Genomic DNA, 7,133 nt, shown 5'->3' with positions numbered 1-7,133 from the left:
TTTGTTGATCTGCTTTCACTTTTCTGAAGCTTAGTTTCCCCCTCTGTGAGTTGGGATAATACTAGGATCTACCTCAGAGAACTGTGAAGTGTGGGCTGCTGCCCCCAGGGCCCAGCCAGGGGAGGGACTGCTCGCTACTCAGGAGATGCTGCCAGACTCCTCCAAGGTGGCCTCGTCCTGGATGCCGCCCCCCAGGGCCCTACATCTCCTTCTTGGGGGCTGTGTGGTTATTCTGTCTGTCCTCACACCCCACCCAGATCCATCCTCTCCCTCTCAGCTCTGCTGGTCTCTGCAGCCTTCCTCACCCTCCCTTCCCTCTTCACTGGACGCACTTCTGCCTACAGCTCCAGCGGGGGCCCCGCTGTGACTTGGGCTCTCACCGCCCAGGTAACCCTGTTTCCTTTGTGGCCAAGTGTGGGGCCACCTTCAGCCCTGACGTCACTGGATCTCTCCGAGGCCCTCCCCACTGTCGCCTACTCCTTCCTTGGAACTCTCTCCTCCTACCTGCCTGGCTGTTCCTCACCCTCTTTCCTTCCAGAACGTTGGGGTGTGTCCAGGGGGTCTGCTTCCAGCCCCTGCCCTTCTCACACATCCCTCCCTCAGTGAGGCCAGGCTTCCCAGCCAGCCCATCTCTCTCACGAGCTCAATACCTGTGGTTCTTAACATGTTTCAACTCGACTCCCTGTGATAACAGATATCTTGTATCACTCTGTTATCCTGAAATGAAATGGCAGATATATGCATACAATTCCCCCAAAGAAAATGGCCCCAGTGCCCTCCCTTAAATATCAGAGCAAGCCATTATAGGCTAGTGGCGAAGGGTGAAGTGCACAGACACTGGTTCAAATCTGGGCTTCTCTGTTTCCCAGCTCTGTGACCTTAGGTAAGTTACTTAACTTCTCTGTGCTCAGTTAACTCCCCAGTCAAAAAGGGATTTTTTTTCTATGTAGCACTTTACTGCATAGAGTTGTTAGCAGGATTAAATGAGTAATCATTCATGAAGCATTTAGAACGATGCCTGGCACATATTAATAGCTAACAAAATGCGTGTTGGTTAAATTTAAGATGATATGTATTTCAAGTTGTAAATACTCTTATTGACTACACTAAAAGACGTGGTAAAATAACGAGACGCCTGGGCCTGTACCAGCCACCCCTCGAGAGCGACAGCTCCAAATGCAGACCTATACAGAGCGATGTGTTGGCAACTCACGTACCACTAGTACTGTTAACATTAAGTATGTAGTTTTCCAAAATGGTGACAACTCTGGATAAGATTCTGAACAAGATAAAGAGCAGTCTTCTTTCAATCTATATGAAAGTAGTATTTCTGGCAAATTCAGTGGATGTTAAAATTCAGGGAATTCATGCAAAAAATGCTCTTATTTATATGCGAGCCAGACCTGGGTTCTGGGCACAGACACTTCCAAACAGGTATTTTTCCTCCACGTGAATGTCTGGCAGGACATTCAAAAGTCAAAGGGCATGTGGGACATTCTCTGTGATGTGGACCATCCTGCACATCGCAGGGTGACCAGCATCTAGGGCCCACCCGTTAAATACCAGTGGTGCCCCCAGTCATTGTGAAAACTGAGGGCACCCCCACAAGTTCCCAAAACAGCACCCAGGAGGCCCCGGATTCTACACCAGCTGCCAGAGGGACTTCCCAAATCCCAAATTATTGACTCGGTGACCCTCAGGCCAAATCCAGATTCCTGAGCCTGAGGCCAAATCCTCAGAATGCAGCTCCTTGTTTACTCCCTGCAAGTGCAGACCCACACCATCAGATCTCACCCTGTCCGTTAGCCCTATATCCAGCTGCGCATTGTCCCCATCCCCAGCTGAACACACACACGCACACTCGCACGCACGCACGCACGCACGCACACCCTGGCTGGTTTGGGGCTGTTGGGGCTGACTAATCTTTGCTCCTGGAGTCTGCTCCCTGGGAAGCCCGCCCCGCCCCCACCTGGTTGAATGCTGTGCCGACATCTGGCTGATCCTCTGAGACCCAGTCCTAGCATCACCTCCTCAGAGCAGCCTTGGTCACCACACCTTGTTTGGAGCCTCTCCTCTGCTCCCATAGACCCCACGGCTTCCCTCGAAGCTCCCAGCACTGACTGACCATGCCCTATTCTAGTGGCCAGTATAGATGTCTGCACCCCAGTAGGGAAAGGCATGGAGTAGAATTAATACACAAACGAGAGCCATTCAGCCCTCGCCCTTGGGGAGCTCACATGTAGTGGAAAAACACGCACAGACAATGCTGGGAGGCGGTTGCTCAGAGCCTGGTGGGAGCCCCAAGGACAGCGAGGCCAGCTGTCAGGGGGCAGTTTGTCAGGTAGAGGGGCATCATGCAGTCGTACCTCCAGGACGGCAGACAGGTGAATGTCACCTGAGGTCAGGGTGTGCAGGGGCTGTGATCAGAGATGAGGCTGGTGCATGAGCAGAGGACACTCAGGCAGAGCTTGTAAGGTACCAAGGAGACTGGGCTTTGTCCCGGGGGCGCTGGGGAGCCACAAAAGGGGTTTACGCGGTGGGGGGTGTGACACGACCAGGTTTTCATGCAGCAGAGTGCGCTCTGGGAGGAGTGTGGAAGACACACAGCAGGAGGGCAAGAGTAGAAATATTCCAGGGAAAGCTCACGAGGTCTGGATGAGCACAGAGGAGGGTGGGCATTTGAGCAGCAGAAACAGCAGAACGTGGTGTCTGCTGGGGCTGAGATAGAGGGAGAAGGCCAAAGCGTACCCTGGCATCCCAGCTTGGTGAACCCCAGTGATGGATGGATGAGGGCGGAGACGGGGCAGCAAGATGGCTCAGGGAGGGTGGTCCAGACAAACCCAGTCCTCTCTGCCCTGAAAGACAGGCTGCAGGCCCCTCTGAGGACACTAGAGGGAGCTCCAGGATAGGCCAGTCTCCCCTCTCCCACTGGCTGCCAGTCTCCACCCCTCTCAGAGAGGACTGGACCCACCCTACTGTTCAGATGTAGGCTCTCAGGATCCTGCCAGGGCCTGGCCCAAATCCAGTGCCTCACAGTCTCTGGGCCACCTTGTCCTCCAGCCGCCGGCTTACAGGGGTTGGGGGAGCCTCTTGTGGGGCAGGTTTGGGGACTGCAGGCAAGAAGTACTGACAGCCTGTCCTGCTGACTCTGTGCCCCACCCCGATCCCCAGGGGAGAAGGGAAGCGACCCGCCCAAGGTCACACCACTGTCAGAGGCCATGCCAATCCCAGCAAGCACTGCTGCCCTGGGGGATAGGCATGGACCCGAGCCCCCACGTCAGAGCCAGTTGGAAGAGCGCAACCCTCTACCCTTCCTACAAACCCGGGTGAGGAAGTTCCGGTTAGCCACCCACCACACACACACACACATCACCTGAGACCCCAGGGGAAGGGTGGGGTCGCATTTCAGGCAGAGAGGAGGGTCCACGGGCAGAAGCCTGGAGGCACAGGGAGGCCGGAAGTTTCCAGAAGTGGGGCGGAGGGCAAAGTGGCAGAGAGCTGGGGTGGCCCAGAGGCAGCAGGAGGACGGGGTGACCTTGGGAGGGGAGTCTGGACACTGCCTGAGAGCAGGGGGGATTCTTGGCTGGGCGGTGCTGGTGCTGGTGCTGGGGCAGCTTGGCGTTTGCGATGGGCCCAAGGATGGCTCCGGCTGCAGGGAAGGGACTGGCAGAATTACAGTAGTTGGAAAAGTGATGGCCTTTTCCAGTTGAGTCTAAATAGTTCAATCTTTTAAATTTTTATGAAAAGAATGGATAACAAATGGAGAGTCTGAAACAGGAAATCCATTTTCTTTTTAATCTGATGGAAAGAGCAAATCTGAGCCCAAAATAATGCTAACGGGATTTTAATAACCTGTAACAAAACCTGCCCACAACAGCATCAGAGCTCATTTCGAGCTGCCTGCTTGGCTGAGCCAGGAGCCCCAGATCCCAGGCCCATGGGAGCAAATGAGCTCGTGTTTCCCACAAGGGGAAACCAAGTCTTTGATGGGGGCGGGGTCCATCTGAGGTCACAGGGCAGAGTTGGACCTGGAACAAAGTCTCCTGACTCCCAAGCTTGGGCCTCTCTCTGTTGACTCCTGCGTGTCTGCACACATCACACACCAAACACACACACACATATCCTACAGGAAATGCTCTCCCGACTCAGATGCACAAATATCTGTACACGTGCACGATTCCACATCTCACAGATTCACTCACATGGACATACTCCTGCCCGGACAGAAGTATGCAGACATCCCCACAGTGCCCCCCAGAGCACACGATACATACACCAACACGTTCGTACACAGGTGCTCACACACGTGCATCTGATCATTCTGAATCTCAAACTCAGACATGTCTGGACACCTATGCAGAACACATACACCACCCCTGCGAGTAGCTACAAATGGACACAGGATTGAAAACTATCCCTTAGTGCGCAGCTTACAAACACACCATCACACAGACTGTGTCAACAGACACACAGACTCCTGTTCATTCACAGACACCGACGCCCTGAGCTAAACAGCCGTGACTCTTTGCTCACATCCAGGCCACACCAACATCAAGGTCAGCTTGGAGTGCCCGGAGACCCTGCCACACCTCGGCAAGGGCCTGCGGGTCTGAGAGGGGCAAAGTGCTGCCCCCTGAGGGGTCCGAGGACCACACCCTTTGGAAGAGCCAGGGTAGTTCATAGCCAGGGCAGTGCCCAGGCAGCTCGGGGGTCCTCAATGTCCCCCAGCCCCAGCTCAGCACCCACACCCTCCTCACCACATAGGAGTACGTGAGTGGGTGTGTTCTGGTGTGTCTTAGGGGGCGGGACAGGGTAACGTGAAGATGGGAGGAGAAAGTTCATCTACCTGGGTTTCGGAGTCCTTCCTTCATCTGGTATTTAATGAGGACCTGTTGTGAATCGGGCAAAAATGAGACACAGCCTGTGCCCCTGGCAGTGCTGTCCAGGGCTGAGCAGGCACGCTCAGGGCTGAGCTGTTGCGTTACGGTTGTGACAATGGCTGTGAGGCCTCAGGGAGACCTGGCTTCCATCTGGGGCTGTGGGACACGCCCTGACTCGCGCCCTCTGGGCCTCAGGTTCCTCCTCTGAGAAACAGGGACCACAATCTTCCCGACCACCTGTTGGGTTTGTTACTAGAATCAAATTCAGTAGTGGACATAGGGAGAAAGGGAAAGGTTTAGTAAAATAAGAGCTGGACGTTTATTAGACACCAGCTGTGTGCCAGGGGCACGATATGGGGGTGTGGATAAGCACACGGGCCCTGGAGTCAGAGGGGCCTTGCTGGGTTCAAACCCCTGCTTTGCCAGTCCTCGCTGTGTGAGCCTGAGCAGGCTACCTAACTTCTCTGAGCTTCTGCTTTCTCATCTGTAATGCAGGTGTAATAATCATGATCACTTTACACAGGTGCTGTGGGATACTGCATGTGAAGTTTTTGGCATGAGGCCTGCCACAAAGCAGATGCTCACTTAAGTCAGTTCCCATTCTCATGTATAAACTTTCCTTTGTTCATTCACCTACTAGCGCCTAGTATGAGCTGGTGCATTGCACTCCCCAAATTCTGACTCATTTAATCCTTCTAACAACTCTATTATCCCTCTTTTATGACTGAGGAAACTGAGGCACAGAGAGGTCAAGTCACTTCCTCAAGGTCACACATCAGAGGCAGTATTGGAATTGGAACCCAGGTCTGTCGGCATCTCTAAATCCACCTACAAGACATGCACTTTCCTCTTATGGTTCAAAGTCCTTCTCCCCTCACCCCAGCCCCTGTTAAATAAATCATCCTGTAACAGTTTCTAATTCCCAGCCTTGGTCACAAATGAATTATTCACATTGTAAGGCCTGCAAACCGCTGGCTGGGCCTCATTACTCAAGCAGGGCGGCCCGCCCGCAAGAGGCCCTCCCTCCCCTGGGCACGGGTCCTGGTGGGCCGGCCAGAGGCGGCCGGAGTTGGCGGATGCCGCGGCTGTGCACTGGGAATGAGGTGAGGCGGCTTTCCCCCTCCCATTCCCAGCCTTTGCTTCCTAATAACCTCACAGCCTGGTCTTGTCAAGAGAACATAAACTCTGGACTCAGCCGGTCCTCGGTTCCAGGCCTGGCTCTGCCCTGAACATCTATGTGACCTCAAGCAGGTGGCTTCCCCTCTCTGGGTCTCTGGGGGAGGCCCCACTTCATACTTTGTCTTCTGCCTCCGTTTGTGAGCCGAGGCCTATGCTGCCCAGCTAGGCCCACGTGGGGACAAAGATCCTGGCCTGTGGGGACAGCCAGTCTCTGTGTGCCACTCTTGCATTCTCGGTGTCCAGCTGAGACCCTGGTCTGAGCCAGAGGGGCTGGTTGTCAGGGACCCTGGGGGCTCCACAGTCCTCCTTGGGACCCAGTTACCCACCCCAGCTGCTGGGAACATTGACTGCTGATGCTCACTGGCCATGTCCCCTGCCCGGGGCAGCTGGAGGCTGAAGGTCACAGCTAATAGCCTGAATATTTGGATCCCCCCAAATTCATGAAACCTAACCCCCAATGTGAGGCTCTTTAGAGGTGGGGCCTTCAGGAGGTGATGAGGTCTTTAGAGTGAAGCCCTCAAGAGTGGGATTAGTGCCCGTATAAAAGAAGCCCCAGAGGGATCCCTGGTCTCTCCTGCTATGTGAGGTCATAGCAAAAAGATGAGGGAACCAGGAAGTTGGCTTTTACCAGACACTGAATCTGCAGCACCTTGATCTTGGATTTCCTAGCCTCCAGAACTGTGAGAAAAAGTTTTGTTGCTTATAAACCACTCAGTCTATGGTATTTTTTATAGCAACCCAAATGTACTAAGTCAGCCACTTTCCCATCTGCTCCACAGTGTCCATCTATCCATCCACTCATCCATGCATCCGTCCACCCGTGCATCTACCCATCCATGCATCCATCCATCTATGCATCCACCCATCCATCCACCCACCCATGCATCCGTCCATCCATGCATCCACCTATCGATGCATCCATCCACCCATGCATCCGTCCATCAATGCGTCCATCCACAGCTGTGCAGTGAGCATCCTCTATGTACCAGGTCTTGGCTGGGTGCTGGGGACTGAGTGGGCAGAGCCTACCCTTTGTGGCACATACAGGCTGGCAAAGGAGCCACATATTATTAA

General features: G+C 54.1%; 1 long non-coding RNA gene across 2 annotated transcripts in view; it reads left to right on the top strand.

Moving 5' to 3' along the window:
- LOC140696160 (uncharacterized) overlaps nucleotides 1-7,133 on the top strand; it is a 39,515-nt gene that overhangs the window by 11,804 nt on the left and 20,578 nt on the right. The window lies entirely within an intron of this gene.

The sequence above is a fragment of the Vicugna pacos genome, chromosome 4 (genome assembly GCF_048564905.1).
Source record: "Vicugna pacos chromosome 4, VicPac4, whole genome shotgun sequence".
Classification (NCBI taxonomy): Eukaryota; Metazoa; Chordata; class Mammalia; order Artiodactyla; family Camelidae; genus Vicugna; species Vicugna pacos.
Note: the sequence above shows the minus strand (reverse complement) of the source record. Positions and strands in the feature narration are given on the sequence as shown.